Source organism: Lagenorhynchus albirostris, chromosome 4, assembly GCF_949774975.1.
Source record: "Lagenorhynchus albirostris chromosome 4, mLagAlb1.1, whole genome shotgun sequence".
NCBI lineage: Eukaryota > Metazoa > Chordata > Mammalia > Artiodactyla > Delphinidae > Lagenorhynchus > Lagenorhynchus albirostris.
In genome coordinates this window covers 147,518,637-147,534,037 of record NC_083098.1, presented here as the reverse complement: position 1 = coordinate 147,534,037, position 15,401 = coordinate 147,518,637, and positions in this window count along the sequence as shown.

Genomic DNA, 15,401 nt, shown 5'->3' with positions numbered 1-15,401 from the left:
CGTGTGCCTAGAGCCCGTGTTCCACAACAAGAGAAGCCACCGCAATGAGAAGCCCGTGCACCGCAACGAAGAGTAGCCCCCGCTCGCTGCAACTAGAGAAAGCCCGCACGCAGCAACGAAGACCCAACACAGCCAAAAATAAATAAATTAAATAAATAAATTTATTTAGAAAAAAAAAAGATGACCAGACCCTTGGGAGAGGGTCCCAGGAGCTGGGTCCATGTCACAGGAAATCTTCTGCCTCTTTCAGGCACAGGACCAATGGCCCCCAGTGTCCCACCCCTATGACTAAGGGGCTCAAATGGACAAGGATTGGCCCCCAGGGTCCCAGTCCCCCGTCCGGCCCAGGGGCACCCCACGTCAGGGTCCTCGGTCTCTGGGGACCTGCCGTTGCCCACAGCTACTCCCACACAGTCAGGGCTCCACCCGGCCCTTTCCCCAGCACCGGTTCAGAGCCGGCATCTAGTCACCCCTCTTTGGGGCTGTTTCCTCTCCTTCAAGGCCTGGTCACTGGTGAGTGGCCACAGGTCCCCTTGGAAAGCTGGGAGGAGGACGTAGGGTGCGTACTTGCAGCCTTGGTGCGGGTCCCCCTCTAGAGGGCCCCTTGGTCCAGGGACTGTGGGCCGGTAACCGTACTCAGGTCCAGAAACCGGGGAAGAGGCTGTGATTCTCCACTGAGGACCCCAGCAGGCTTCCAGCCAACAGGCCTAGTGTTTTTCTTGCTGTCAAATCAGATGAGACTCCAGGAAGCCACCCATGTTTCCTTGGGGGGCCTCGGAAGGTCTCTGGGGGCCGAGGCTGCACCAGAAAGTCCGGCCACCCACTACGGTCGACGTGCCACCTGCCTCTGACCATTAAGTCGGCACTTGGCCTCCGCTGTCTGGGTCCATCTTCCCCCCCCCCAAATCAGAGAAGGCCCCTCAGTGGCAGGGGAACCCATAGCCACGGTCACCCCAAGGCCATGCGCCCACCCCCGGGAGGGGCAGGGCTTCCCCGACGGCGCCTTCAGGCCAAGGACCCCAGGGGCACCCTCCACATCCAGACCCTCACGCCTCCTTCACAGGACTCAGACTGAATCATGGCCACAGCTTCCCCGCCTCCCCGGCAGTGGACTCATTGCCGGAAGCCGAGTGCAGAGGGGTCCCTGCAGGGGAAGGGCGGCCACAGCCGACAGCAGCCTGGTAAGCAGAGGTCAGGGCCTGTGGGGAGAGCCCGGGACCCTGAATGTGGGCAAGGACCCTGGGCAGGCGGCTCTGTGGACCCCCGAGCGCTCTGGGCTTGAGAAGTAACCTCGTGTCCCTTGTCAGACCTGGCACTTGTGTCGTGTGGAGACCCCACAGAGGCCGCACCCCCATGACACATGGTGCCCCCTGAGGAGGGGCCCATCTTGCCTTTCGGCTGCCAGGACAAGGGCCTTGCTGCCCCTCGGGTAGCCCAGCTGCAGGTTCTGGAGGAAGGACGGGGGCAGAGATGCGCAGACTGGCCGGATCCGGGGAAGGCCCTGGGACTGGATTTGCGGGACTGCGATCAGGGCCCAGACTGGACAAGCAAGGATGCGCTGAGAATGGAGAGAATGTACAGGAAACTACTCTACATTACCTTGAGAAATGGGGGACGGGGGTCCTTTGTTGGATTTAACATCCCAGTGAGGACCAGGGCAGGGGCAAGCTCGCTGCTCAAGTGGTTCCCGGGAGCCCAGACTCAATGGGTAGGGACGCCTGGCCTTCCTGGGAGGTGGCGGCAGAAGGGGTGAAGAGGCCGAGGAGGTGGGCGTGTTGCAAGGGACACACCGCGTGGGGCAGAGATCCAGGACTGTGGTCCCTGGGAGGGCCCAGCGGACACCGTCACCACGGCTGTCTGTCAGGAGCCGGCTGGGAGCAGACCAGCATCACAGGAAGGTCAGGCAGGTCGGCAGGGGCATCCCGTGCAGGCCAGGGGAGGGGACAGGGGAGGGAAACCAGAGAAGCTGGGTCCCAGGTCTGACCGTTGTCGGGGGGAGGGACAGTGGGCAGAGGGCTTTGGGCTCAGCTCTGAGGACAGTGGCGGGAGCCTGTGTGTCCCCTGCAGGACTGGCCATGTGCCCTGGGCTCAGGCTCCCGTCTCTGTGCCTGGTCTCGAGAGGGTAACAGCACCACTGGCACCAACCAGGCGCCTTGCATAAATGATCTCACTGAACTCCCACCCCCTCCACCCCATGCATGACTGGGCACTATTACTGCCCACGTCACAGCCTGGGACGCACAGCCACTCCACCACCTTCTCACCTCCTGCGGCCACCTGGACGGAGCCGACCTCGGACACCACACAGTGACCCTCACACCTTGGGGCCTGGTGACTGCGCCCTCAGAGGGGCCAGCGGAGCCCTGAGCCTGGCGCTGAGCGGGAAATGCTGGGCCATCCTCCGCTGGCTCCCCCGTCTTCCACCAGGTGCTGTCGAGGATGCGCTGCAGCCAGGCGGGGCCTCCCGCCTGTGTCCTCGTCCACACCCAGAGCTACACGCAGTTACCCAAGTTCTGCTGTTCTGGTGGACGTGTTGCTCTTCCCGTGTGCGTCCTGGTCCAGGAGAAGCTGAGCGATTTCTCACTCGCTCAGCGGCTACCGGGTCCCTCTCAGACTCTTGTCCTCTGCCGGGCTTTCTTTGTGAGGGTTCTTCTCAAGGTAATGTAGAGTCGTTTCCTGTACCTTCTCTCCATCTGTTAGCTTGATGCCCACTTGTTAACTGGTCTATGGAATCCTTCCTTCTGATATAATCAAATCCGTCCATTTCTCACCTTATGCTTTGTTCTGGAGAATTGAAGAAATCCTTTCCCGCTCGAGGTTGCAAAGACACTCTCCAGCGTTTCCTCCTGCAGTTTTATCATTTACATTTAGGTCTCTAGCCTCTTACACACAGGTTCCCCTCTGTATGTGGCATGAGGTAGGGACCCTATGCTCCATTTTCCGTAAAGTGAGCCAGATTTCCCAATATTGTTTGTTCCAATTCCTATTGCTTCATAAAAAATTATCCTAACACTTCGGGGCTTAAGGCAGGCATCTTGTTTTGGTCACGTTTGAGCTCCTGGAATTTGGGAAGGACTCCTCATGTGTTGCAGTCAGATGCCAGGTGGGGTGCACAGCTGGCTTGGTCCCTCACATGGCTGACCATTGGCGCTGGCTGTCTCCTGGGATCTCCGCTGGGCTTCTACCTGAGTGCCTACCTGAGGCCTGTCCAGCATGGTGGTCTCAGGGTAGACAGACTTCGTGGCTTTTGCCTGGCTGCCCCCAGAGCAAGTGTCCCAAGAGAACAGGCAGAAGCATGGCGTCTTCTGATCCAGCTGTAGACGCTCTGTGGTGTTATTTGTTGGCATTCTGTCGGTCATAAGCAGGTCACTAAGACCAGTCCAGGTTCAGGGCAGGAGACACAGACCCACTCTCGGTGGGAGAGTGTCAATGTATTTGCAGAACTGGTTTTTAAAAACACTATTCTTTTTTAAAAAAAAAAAATCTTCTTCTTCCAAAGATGTACTATATCAACTCTGTCACAGATCAAGTTGCCACAAATACGTGGATTTGTTTGGGGGAATCTGTATTTAGGGTTTGGGGAGTTTATCTGGTCCAGTGCCACTGCCATACAGTTTTCTTCCTATGTCTTTGTAGTATATTTTAATAACTCTAGGGCTGTCCCCATTCTCTTTGTTCTTCCTTTTCAAAAATGTCCAATGTTCTTGTATCTTCACTTTTAAGTGTAACAAATGAGAATATGTTACACTTCTCAAACACCTTTGATTTGAATCAAATCATATTTAATTTGTAGATTAACTGGCAACTTTATGATGTGAAGTCAGCCGTCCACACACATGACAGACCTCTCCTTCCATTCATGCTTTTTACTAGATTTGGGACTTTCAGTTTTCTACAAAAGGATCTTATGCACTCTCTTTAAGGTTAAAACCCAGGCACTTTATTTTTTTAAAGCTCTTGTAATGGTTCCTGTTCTCTACATTTTCCATCTAGATACTATTGGTTTGGGGGAACACTAATGATTTTTGCAAGATAATTGTGATAGTTTTACAAATATGTCCACAGATTCTTTGATACTCTTCCCTTCAGGAGATGGAGCTAAGGGACTTCCCTGGTAAGGGACTTCCCTGGTAAGTGGGTAAGACTCCACGCTCCCAATGCAGGGGGCCAGGGTTCGATCACTGGTTGGGGAACTAGATCCCGCATGCATGCCACAACTAAAAAGTCTGAATGCTGCAACTAAAAGGATCCCGCATGCCGCAGTGAAGATCCCAAGTGCCACAACTAAGACCCAGTGCAGCTAAAATAAATACATAAATAAATATTTCAAAAAAAAAAAAAGAAGAGATGGAGCTTAATTCCCCTCCCTTGGAGTGTGGGCAGTGCTTGGTGATTCATTTATGACCAGCATATGGTGGAATTGGCAGTGTGACGTCTGAAAGTAGATTATACAAGGCACTGTGGCATCCTCCTTCCCCCTCACTCTCCCTCTCTGATCACTTGTTTGGGGGGAGGCCAGCTGCCATGTCGTTTGGACATTCAAGTGGCCACATGGACAGGTCAACGTGGTCACAAAATAAAACCTCCTACCTATGCCAGCAGGGAGCTGAATTCCTCTGACGGCAGTTATGGGGTCCACCGTCTTGGAAACGGATCCTCCAGCCCCAGTCAAGTCTTGCAGCCCCAGCAAATGTTTGGTCTCCACTTCATGAGAGATGGAGCCAGAGGCACTCAGCTAAGCTGCTCCCAAATTCATGACCCACAGAAACTGTGAGATAATCAATGTTTGCTGTTTTAAGCTGCTGATTTTAAGTTGTTACGCAGCAATTGACAACTAATACAATGATCTTGTATCTGTCAGTTTTGTTAAATTCTCTCATCAGTTCTGATGATTTACCTGTTGGCTTTGTTGTGTTTTCTATGTAGGTAATCACATCATCTGCTTAAAATAAGTTTGTTTCTCTCTTACCACTCCAGTAAACTCTTCCTTTTTTTTTATTGTCTTACTCCATTCTTCTTGGTGACTAGTTGGAGCAATAGAAGGGATATGTCCTTATCATGTGTGCGTGTTTAATAAGGGATTCATTATAGGGAATTGAGCCATGCAATTATGGAAGCTGACAAGTCCCAAGATCTGCAGTCAGCAAGCTGGAGACCCAGGAGGGGCGATGTGCTGTCTGGCTCAAGTCTGAAGGCCTGAGAACCAGAAGGGCCAGTGGTGAAACTTCCTGTCCGAAAGCTGGCAGGCACAAGAACGAAGGCAAGCCAATTTTTCCATTTGAGTCTGAAGGCAGGAAAAGACTGATGTCCCAGCTTAAACAGTCAGGCAGGAGGACCTCCCACTTATTCAATATTTTTGTTCCGTTCAGGCCTTCAGTGGATTGGGTGAGGCCCACTCACACTGGCGAGGGAAATCTGCTTCACTCAGTCCACCAATTCAAATGCTAATTCCATCCAGAAACATCCTCACAGACACGCTGGAATCACGTTTGACCAAATGTCTGGGCACCCCACAGCCCAGTCGAGTTGACATGTAAAATTAACCATGATAATGATCAAATCCTCTTTTTGCAGGGTGGGTGGGGAGATCTAGTCAGATTATAACATAATTCTTCTTTTTGGTCCATTCATGAAGTCAATCACATTGAAAGATTTTCTGAAGTTGAACCATCTTTGCATTCCTGGAATAAACCCATTTGATATTTTTCTAAATATAAAAAAAATTTAATATACACTTGGACTTGGCTATATTTTATTTATGATTTTTTATTGAAAATGCTTATAATTGTCTTTTCTGTTCTGATTTTGGAATAAGTGTATTATTAACCCATAAAATGAGGTGAGAGACTTTTCCTTATTTTGTATCCTCTGGAAGAGTTTTCATAAAACTAATTTATCTTTCTTGAAGTTTTTAAGTGGAGAATTATTTGTTTCCCATTTCAGGTTCTTTAGTGGATTTGGGTCTATTTAAGTTTTCTACTTAGTCTGGTGTCAATTTTGGCATTTTATATATTTTTAGAAATTTATCCATTTTGTCTGTATTCTGAGTATATGTGTAGGCGTTCATAATCTGCCTTTATTATTTTTAAAATTATTTTCCATGTTTCTTTCTTTGTTTATTTGCTTCTTCTCTCTTTTCCATCTGGCCAGAAGTCTGACTGTTTGTTATACTGATAAGGACTGAACCAGTTTTAGCTCTGTAAATCTTTTCAGGCTTTTTAATGTTAAAAATGTTCTCTAGTTCATTGATTTCTGCTCTTATATTTATTTCCATCTTATTTTTTAGATATATATTTTAGTTTTTTTATAGCCTCTTGAGCTGGATACTTAGCTCACTTATTTTCATTCTTTCTTTCTTTTCTGATAAATGTATTTAAAATCATAATTTTTTCTTTTGTTGTTGCTTTAGGTACGTCCCACAACCTTAACTTGAAGTGCTTTAAATATTTTATAATTACCTTATGATTTTCTCTTAACCCAAGGCTTATTTAGTACTTAAGGTTTTTTCTTCCTAGACATCTGGAATTTTTTTCACTATTCTTTTGTTATTTATTTCTTTGCATTACTGTCAGAGAATACAATCACTATTAGATTGATTCTTTGAAATTTATCACATTTTCTTCTGTGGCTATAATGAGCAGTCTGCCTCCAGTTTTTGATGTTTGAATGCTGACAGCTTTTAAGCCTCACCCCTCCCTCTTCCCTTTGTGTCTTGTATCTGGACAAAATGACAAGAAATCCTGGGTGCTCCCTCCTCTGATGCTGTGGGAGATGCAGACCACACATGGGAAGATTCTCCCCAGCCCCAGCCCCTAACCACAATAAAAACATCTTTCCTTGGTCTCTCAAGTGATTTCTGACTTGCTTGGGAGGCCTGCCCTGCTCTCCTCAGAAACATCAATTATGCAAGTAATCCAAACCTTTTCAGACCCCCTTGGGGTGTGTGTGTGTGTGTGTGTGTGGCTTCTTCAGTCTCAATATTTGAACCAAATTTGCGGTGAGGCCTGACTGCCTCTGCAGATAACCATAACAGTGGCCTAGCACATAGCCTGCTTTTGTGAATAATAAATTATGCACAAAAGAACCCATATTCTCCATGTGATATGTAAATTGATAGGGAAATAATAGATGTAATTTAATTAATTTACTATACAATTCAGATTTAAATACTGTATCTATACTGACTTTTTGTATATTTAATCTATCATTTTATAAGAGGAGTTTGTTAAAAGTTCCAACTACCATAGTTTAGTCATATATTTCTCCTGGTAATTTTCTCATTTGTAGTTTTATATTTAAGATTATATGGTTTAAAGGATATGTATTTATGATTATTATATCTTCTTGACCTATTATTCCTTTGAATCAATATCTAATATTCTTTGCCTCATGATTTTCTTTGACCTTAATTCTATTTTGTCTGGTATTAGAATTGCTACTCCAAATTCCTTTTGGTAGCTTATTTCCATCCCTTGATTTTCTTTCTTTTTTCCTTTCTTTTCTTTCTTCTTTCTTTCTTTTTTCTTTTTTCTTTTGTTTTTGTTTGGTTTTGTTTTTGTTGTTGGTTTGTGTGTGTGTGGTTTGCTGCTTTACTTTATAACTCTCTGTATTTTATGAAATTTTATAACCAGCATATATTACTTTATAATTAAGTTTTTACAGTTTGTCAAATAAAAAAAAATGGGAGGAAACAACACAGAGAGCACAATATTGTTAGCGCTTTCTTACATGCATTTCCCAGGAGGAAACTCTCTTGTTTAAGAAGAGCCAGTTCTTCTCCCTTAAGACCAAGACACAGCTGTGTGCCTGGCGCTGCCCAGTGTGGTGAGGAAACAGCTCGCAGAGCTGTATGTAGCAGCCCTCGGGGGACTTGCTCCATCCAACGACAGAAATCTCTGGAATCTTTGAGAAATAATTCTGCCTGCTATGGCAAACAACTTCAAAGCTGGAGGTTCACAGACACCAGGTTTTTTCCTCAAAAACCAGGTCAGCACATGGCATTCAGATGCTCACCTGTGTACCTCCAGATCCTGCTGACTGTGGTCCCACATCCACAACACTCTGGCTCCTGGCAGCAGCTGTCAGCTAAGGGGAACTGCTCCAGCACAGGGTCCCCCTAAGCCTCTCCAGACTGCAACACCTGGACTGCAGCTGTTGGAAGCCCCTGCCCTTAACTGGTTGCTTTTATGTGCATGGAGGCCAGGCTGAGATTTCAGTCAGAGCCTCTTTGGCTGCTGGACGATCTATGGCTGCCATCCCAGCAAGCCATGCTTCATGTCCTAGAGGTACTGCTCTGGTCCGTGGAGTGGAGAACTTTGTAGCAGCAGCACTTACATCTCCCGTCCAAACACTGCTGTTCTGGGGGTCCTTGGTATCCTTGTATTTCTTCTCGGATGTCTTGTCTCTGAGGGAGACAATGTTTGCAGCAAGGACTGGGCGAGATGCTCCCTCCAAAGGAGAAGTTGTTTAGACATTGCAAAGACTGTTTTTCAGGGGGCACTCTTACTACCTTTGTGCCTCTTCCATCCTTTGATTTTCAATTTTTCTGTACCTTTTCCTTTAAAACGTTCCTTCTCTAAGCAACAGACTGCAGCATCTTGTTTCTCATCCAATCTGTGAGACTCTGCTTTCAATCACTGAGTCTAACTCATTTATATTTATTGTACTCATTTTATATTAGGGTTGATTTATGCCATCTTGTGTGTTTTGTAATTTCTATACTTGGCTTACTTTTTTCTTTTCTCCTTTTCTACTTCTCCAGGGTTGCAAAGACCCTGCCTCTCCCCCTTCTCCATGCAGGTTGGTCCCTCTCTGGACACACTGTGGCCTCTGCCCTCCAGGCTCTTTGATCCACCTAGAAAAGCCAGCCACCCCTGCATTTGCCAGGAATGGAGTTGAGAGAGATCTCATGTCCTGTGATGGCGTTCCTGTGGCAGGTGCCGGCCAGGACGTGGTGAGCTAGTGAGGACAGGGTGGCAGTCACTCATTTCCCGTGGAACCTGCAGCACAGTGCCCACTAGCACACCGAAGGCCTCAGTTTATATTACTGTGAGTGAAGTAATGAAAAATTAAGTCCTCATTTTGTTTGGACACATGACCTGCCCTGTGTCCAGCCGACCTGTGGCTCCTTCCAGCTGTGGATTCAGGATCCATCCAGGGGCCTGGGAGTCCCTGGAAGGAAGAACGGGAGCCCCTGCATAGGTGGCCAGGGAGGGGTCTCAGCAGAGGCAGGAAGCAGAGTCCCTGGATTAGGGCCTCAGCAGGGGGCACACGGATGCAGATGCCTGGCCGGCAGCCCCTCACCCCACGCCCACCCCCGCCTGGCAGCCAGTGCAGGTGCTCAGAGCCTCCTTCTGGGGTGCAGGGCAGGAGAGAAGGCTGAGTAGGAGGAGAGCCAAGTAGGAGAGCAGACGCTTAAGCCCGAGGCCGTCAGTCGTCCGGGCCACGGGCGTGAGCTCAGCGCCAGGCGCTGGATGATAAATGGACGCTATTTTTAAAAGGAGACGCGGCAAAGCTCATTTCTATTTGTTTCTGTGGGGTTTAGTCTGGGCCGCTGTACCTACGTATTAATGCTACTCTCTGAGGAAGATAAACGGGAAAGCTGAGCCCTGAACCCACCCGATACCATCGAGCACCACAGGGGAAAAAATGCCACGTAATAATCTTGTGAAGGTTTTCTAAATTAAGACCAAACAGATGACCCTCGGTGTATCGCCCGCATCAGCCACGTCCGACGCCGCACTCCCATCTGTTGGCTCGTCCCCAGACAGTGACAGCTCCACGAGGCAATCTTGCAGCCTGGCGACCTGTCACCCCCACGTGACCTGGGGTGTGTCCAGCATGGAGGAGAGACCACACAGGTGATCCCAAGTTCACTGGAGGGAAGGGCTTCCCAAAGGTGGGGCCTGCGTGGTCCCGACCGGCCACGATTTGCCCCTTCCCGGGACTCTCGCTCCGTCGGGTGAGGGTTCCTTGGAGGGTCCCGAGGCCACTGAGAACAAGCAGCTGTGTGCCGGCCCCCCACACCCAGCGCCTACGCCCCTTGCTCTGGACTTGGCCTCGTTCCTCCCGATGCCCGGTACCCAAGTCCCCACACCCCCGGGTCCAGCTCCCACTCCCCAGACCAGGCTGGGCCGCAGGACCCTCAGTCTGGGAGACACGGGGTCAGAGGGGCAGGTGGACGCCAGCCACAAGTTGTCGGGGTGCCCAGAGTGGGGAGAGACCGGCTGCTGGAGCGATGCCCGAGGCCGGGGGACAGGACCCCCACCCTTGCCCGTGTCTGAGGTCAGGGCTGCCCTCCAGGGGCGCTGGCCACAGCGGTCAGCCCACAGGCCACGGGAGCAGGGCCTCCTGGAAAGGATCCACCTGCCTGGGTGGGGTGCGCCCTGAGGCGGGCACATACAATAAAGGCTCAGGGCCGGCGCACCTGTGCGAGGCTGGCCCTTGGGTCGGTCTCTGCTCCTGGGGGTCCAGGGGACATTCCTCCCGCTGGACATTCCTGATTTCTCTCTACTAACGGTGGCCAGCTCTGCGGGTAGGAGCCACCCCCTTAGGCCAGAACCCAGGGCTGTTGAGACCCAGGGTCCCTGACGAGGCGGCAGAAAGCACGCTGCCCACCCTGCCCCGGGCCTCCGGGAGAGATCACTGCCTTATCCTCGGCCGGCAGCATCCTTCCCCTCCGCGCCCCACAGTGCAAGTGAGGCATAAAAGACAAGGGGGCTGGAGCAGGGGGTGGGAGCATGGCTGAGGTCTGGAAGAAGCCGCCAGCCCACCCTCCCGCTGCTCCGAGGGTCAGGCCCCTCCTCCTGGCTCTCCCCGGCCCTCGCCTGCCCCTGGCCTCATGGAAGCAGCTATCGGGGAGGCTTTAGGGGGTCCATTCTTCCAGTGCAGCTGGGAGCGTGTGGACAGGCTCTTCCAGGGCCATTCGTCATCCCACGGGTGCCACCTTTGGGTTGGCACTGGTCCCAGGGGACCTAGGACGATCCACACGCTGTCCCCACCCCCCAGGTCCTGGAAGAGCCCAGAGGAGCACAGGGGCCTGACTGAGTCCTGAGCCCCCCAGCTTAGAGGGCAGGACTGGGTGGGCCAGGGGCATGGATGCCCCATCCCCCCCGGGCTGCACGCAGGCTGCTGTCACGATGCTGGTGGAAGTCACTGCTGTGTCGCACAGGGCCTGCTCCGCTGGCCGGGGGCCCACCTGGACCTGGCAGCAAGGGCCGGAGTGGTGGGGACACAGGGAACCCTCCCCAGATGCCTGTGCCAGGCCTAATGGGGGGCAGAGCCGCATCAGCCCCTCCCTTGCCTCGAGGGTGGCCCAGGGCAGGCGGCACCCCCAGTCCTGGCCTTCTCACCCCTCTACCAGCTGATGGGCCCCAGCTCCGCCAGTTGGCATTGGCGCCCTTCCCGAGAATCAGAGCAGTTCGTTGCCCACCCTCTGAAGCGGCCCCCCAGCACCGTCCTGTCGCCCTGCTTCCCGATGCGAAGTCCTGACGGTCTCGGGGTGCAGACCCCACGGGTGCCCGCATCTGGGCACCAAGCTGCCACACCCCGGAGGCTGGAGCAGGGGGCAGCGAGGGGAGAGCAGGCACGGGACGGGGGCCTCCAGCCTGGGCCAGCCCCTCCTAGCCCCAGCGCAGGCCTCGGGGCGGCCAGGGGGCGGCCAGACGCTCTGCGGCCTGCAAGCCTGAGGGTCGGAGTCGCACCTACACGGCCTCCTCGCCCGCACGAGGGAGGGAAGCTTGTGCCCATGGCCGAGGGCTGGCACCTGCAACCGGGAGCCCCACGGCCCCTCCCAGAGGTGTCCGAGGTGCGTGCAAGCTCGGCCTGGGGCTGCCCCTCCGCACCTCACCCCGTACCCCGGCCTGGCCCCCTCGGTAGATCAATAGCTTCGGAAATCTGAAAAGAGCCCAAACAAAGAAGTGGGCTTGTAAGTACCCAGCTGTATCAGCTGATAAATGGGCCCCTCTTTAGGGACTTATCTCTTCAGGGCTCGCGGGATGAGGGATGGTGTCATTTGTCCTGTTGGCTCGTCTGGACCAGCCCGGCCGGATCTATTTAAAAGATAGTGCGATACTGTCGACAGCAATAGACAGGGTAATTGCAGAGCGACTGCCGGGGTATAAATTACACGGCTCTAAGTGGTGGAGCGGCCGCGGGAGAGTGGAGAAATTCCTGACAATTTACTTGTCCCTCTGCCCCGCCGCCTGCTTATCACGGGCCAGCAGAAGAAACGCGCTCCGGGTGAAAAAATTAAGTATTGATCAAATTAACAGTTTTTACTGATCTTTTTAAGGGAGAAAAGGAGTGCAACAATTAAATTTAGAACACAAAAGACGGGCAGGATAACTCTTAACCCCAGCGTGGCAAAGTCTGTGACACCAACAAGCAGGAGATACAGTCTCGGGAGGACTGCCGTCCACCGGAAATTTACGGGCCCGAGAGCGCCTGGCGAGCGATGGCACTGCCGTTGCCTCGGGGCCCGGGAGGGAGTGGCAGGGCCTGGCCGCAGGGAGGGGTGCCTCGGAGGGCCTCCCAGACCCCGAAGCACAGCAGAGCCGGGACAGCAGCACAGTAAGCGGCACCTCCCCTGCCCCAGAGCCCCTCCAGGGCAGAGCCCCTCGTTCCCGAGGGTGCTGGTTAAGGAGCAGGGAGGTTGGGGACCCGGCGGGGGCCCTGCCTTCAGGGGCTCTCGATACAAGGCTCCAGAGGCAGGACGGACAGACAAACACAAGAACTTACAACTCACGGCACTGCCTGGAAGGCTTCCTGGAGGTGGAGGCGGGCGGGCTGGCGGGCCTGGAGGGAGTGACAGATGGGGTGGGGGTGAGGGAAGGAAGGGAAGGGACCCAGCAGACCCCCCGGCTGGAGGCAACCCTGGGGGTCCCTGGGGGACTCTGGTCTCAGCGCCAACAACTCAGCTCCAGTTCCCAGTCATGAAAAAAGGCCGACCGCAGCCCGTCCTGCCAGGGCCCTGGGACAGCCGGGCTGCTACTGTGATAGCTGCTGCTGCGGCCGCTCTCGCCTCTCCTCGTCCCACCTCCCGGGCCGTGGGCCCGACACCACACTCTGAAAGGCCCTGAGGTCTCCGAGGTTCTCAGCTCCCACCCAGTGTCCACGGCAAGGCGGGGCGGCCCCCACTGGCCGGGCAATTCCCCTCCCTTCTGCACCGCTGCCCCAGGTGAGGGCACAAACCCCCGCACCCATCGGGGCTCAAAGGGCAGGACAGGCGTGCGGAGAGCCTCAGGGCCGCGGAGAGGGGGACGCCGCTGAAGGCTGAGGAAGGGGTGTGGGGGAAACGGGCCCCATCCTGGGCCGGGGTGGGGACGGCAGGTCTGTCCCCCCGGCCGGTCACCCCTGGAGCTCCATCCACAGGATGCCCCGTACAGCTGCCCCTCCCCCGGCCTTCGTGGGCACTGCCGCAACATGGAACCAGTGGTCGTCCCAAGTGGAGGGTGGGGCAGGACGGGGACCGGGGGGGCTCTGGGAAACGGCCCCCTGGTGTAAATTAGGGGCACGAGAAGCTGATGAATATACAGCCCCTGAGCAGACCCCACCCGAGCACAGACCCTTCCTGACACCACAAGGTGGCCCAGGGCCCTGCAGTTCGCCCTGCGTCCCGGAAGGTGGTGGGCAGCTCCCCGGAGCCAGCCCGGTCCCCTCCGGGCCCAGCCGGGCTAAGAGGAGCTGAGAGGCCTGTGTGGTCCCTTCGGGCCCTTTGTCTCCTCCTCTCCCTTGACTTGTCTAAGGAGAGCCCCGTCCCAGTGACCAGGCTGCTCCTCTGGCCCCCACAGGACTAGCTGTGTCTCATGGGTCACTGTCAGGTCAGGCCAGGCTGAGCTTAACCGGGGACAGGAGAAGGTGTCTGTGCTGCCTCTCCTGCGCTGCCCCTGTGGTGTGGTACGTAGGGTCCCTGCTCCTGAGCCAGACTCAAGGTGCACTTGGGGACAGAGGGACAAGAGAAGGGAGGACACCCAGTAGCTCAGGACCACCCCCAGGCCACCCACAGAAACACCCAGGGCACAACCCAGGAGCCACACCCTTGGGCCACTTGGTGAGGGCCGTGGCCACGCCCACAGGGGCAGGGCTGGGGGGTCACATGCTCCCCATAGCCCCCTCCATCCGCGCTCCCCCCTCTAGGCTCCCCCCAGAAAGCACCGCCTTCTGTCCAGCAACAGGCGGCCTGGGCAGCATGGCCGAGCGTCTGCCCCTCACGGAAGGGCTCCGGGGTGGCTGGGTTGAGCCCCCTCCACTCCGTGCGCTCCCCTGGCCCCGGGCCGCGCTGGCCTCAACCACCGCCCTCACCCCCTCTGGGTTTCCCACGTGGCCTCTGGGAAAGGGGTCCAGGGCCCCAGTGCACATGAGGGAGGTGGGCGCCAGGGATGGAGTGGGGTGGGAGAAACCCAGAGTCCCCGCACGGTAGTCACGGCCGTGACAGCGCCTGAGCCCCGTCAGAGCCCACGGGCCTGTCCACACCACGAGCACCCGAGCAGCCGACCCGGCCAGGCGCCGGGCCGCACAGGCGGGTCAGGCGTGGCCCACGCAGGGTGGGTGAGCGCCCGAGGCGGGCCCACGGGCGGGTGGGAGGAGGGGCCGATGCTCTCCCTCTGCATCTTTCCACACTGGAATTTCTTGTTACAACTGTTGTAAAACTACTTGTTTTTAGTTAAACTTTTATTTTGAGAAAGTTACAGAATCACATGAAGTTGTCAGAAACTGTAGAGAGAGATCCCACGTACCCTTTGCCCCCAGAGCAGCTGATCGCAGCCAGGATACCAGCATCGACCAACACGCAGCCGCCACCCCGGGTCCCTCGTGTCCCCCATCCCCATGCGCACGCAGCCTGCAGTTGTCGGTGGACCAGCCGGCGCTGCCCGAGTCCCTGGGCGCTCCCACCGTCCGGCACCGCCGGCACCCATCACCCCTTCCCACTAGGGTGGGTGTGGCCCTTTAGCCACTGGACGACATCCAGCCGCTCCCAGCTTTTCAACCACGGTGCTTCTGAAATAGCACTTCTTTTTCTTTTCTTAAATTAATTTATTTCATTTATTTATTTTTGGCGGTGTTGCATCTTCGTTGCTGCACGCTGGCTTTCTCTAGTTGCGGCGAGCAGGGGCTACTCTTCGTTGCAGTGCGCGGGCTTCTCATTGCGGTGGCTTCTCTTGTGGTGGAGCACGGACTCTAGGCACACGGGCTCAGTAGTCGTGGCGCATGGATACAATGTGCTGCAGTAGATGTGGCTTGCGGGCTCTAGGCGCGCGGGCTTCAGTAGTTGTGGTGCACAGGCTTAGTTGCTCCGTGGCATGTGGGATCCTCCCGGACCAGGGCTCGAACCCGTGTCCCCTGCTCTGGCAGGCGGATTCTTAACCACTGCGCCACCAGGGAAGCCCTAGCACTCCTTCTAA